Raw genomic sequence first — 1,537 nt, 5'->3', positions numbered from 1 at the left:
TCAGAGCAAGCAGTATAAAGACGACGTACCCTTGTAGGGTCGTCAGAAAACATCATCTTGCAGAATTGCAAGTCCTATACTAGATAAAGCATAAGCTTTGAAATCCTAAGTACACACCCACCTTATAGCGATTAAGCACAATTATTTTACAGGTGAAACTATGTTTCGGAGAAAACTATCAAGACTCTGCGAAAATCACTAGTTACCTGAACCATAACTCATTCTAAATTAGGGGCCAAAGCCCAAATTCATCCGCTAGAGCCCAATCAGATGAAACCCTAGCTGATGCAGCCCAAGCCCAAACAAGCCCAACTCCTAGAGAAGCCTTGAGAGAAACCCTAGCAACCTTAATCTTTTCCCCGCCGTCATCACCATCGGATAGCAGCGGCGCCATCGGAACCAAATCCGAAATTAGAACCAGAGCACCACCATCCTCCCCAACAGCGGAAATATGGTGAATACCTGGTGCATGGCCTCTTGCCGAGATCTGAGACGCAAAGATCTGAATTGAGGGCTCCCAACCGCCGCCAAACAAGCCACCTCCGAGCGCTCCAATCCTCTTCAACGTTCCCATTCCATCCCAAGCCACAATTCGATCGGCCTGTATTGCTTCCTCCCTTGTATCAAACTCAAAAGCAAGAACAAAAAGAGAACAACCAAGACCTTTGTTTAGGAGATTCTGATGAACAAAGCCGCCATCACCACCACAAGTTGGACTCGACATCCACCACCGCCCATATAAGGCACGATAGAGCCATCCTTTGATTGGAGAAAAAGAGATTGAAGAAGAGATCTCCTTCCTCGTCAAAAGAGAATTACCGTTGCCCGGTCAATTTGGGAGTTTTGTCGACTGCTGCCACCGTCGAGTAAAACCCTAGCAGAGCTAAGGAGAGAGACATCTTTTTCGGTGATAAAGAATCACGTACTCTTACTATATTTGTTACTGTTATTTACACTAGGAACGAGCCATATTTTTATCAACTTTGAATTAAAATATCTTAGTTAACTCATTACCTCACACTTACAAATTACAAATTGAAGACTTATGATACCAGACTATGAGTTATAAATTAAAGATTTATGATAGTAGACTATATAATTATGAATTGAAGACTTATGATACCAAACTATGAATTATGAATTATGAATTGAAGACTTATGATACTAGACTATATACTTGCTTCTTAGATTTGTCCAACTGACATTTTCCCTTTTTCAATTACTCCAATCCATTTCGCTGGTACTCTGATGGTCTAATGAGCATCAAAGCTCAAGTTTGTAACTGGAACACAAACACATCCATGAGATTTTTAGTTTTGTAAAACAGTCTGCTATCAAACAAGATGCAGAATGTTCTTGAGCAGTATGCTTATCATGAACAGTTTGATTGAGTTACCACAAAATTGATCGAGCCGTACCATAGACCATCACTATGAAGTAAAGCTTTCCATCTTAGATATGAAAATAATTTGTAATAAAACATAAACTGCATATGAAGGGCCCTTCCACTAAGAGATTCTTTTTTTTGACGTATATG

Source organism: Fragaria vesca, linkage group LG2, assembly GCF_000184155.1.
Source record: "Fragaria vesca subsp. vesca linkage group LG2, FraVesHawaii_1.0, whole genome shotgun sequence".
NCBI classification, from domain to species: domain Eukaryota; kingdom Viridiplantae; phylum Streptophyta; class Magnoliopsida; order Rosales; family Rosaceae; genus Fragaria; species Fragaria vesca.
This window is presented reverse-complemented; position numbering follows the sequence as displayed.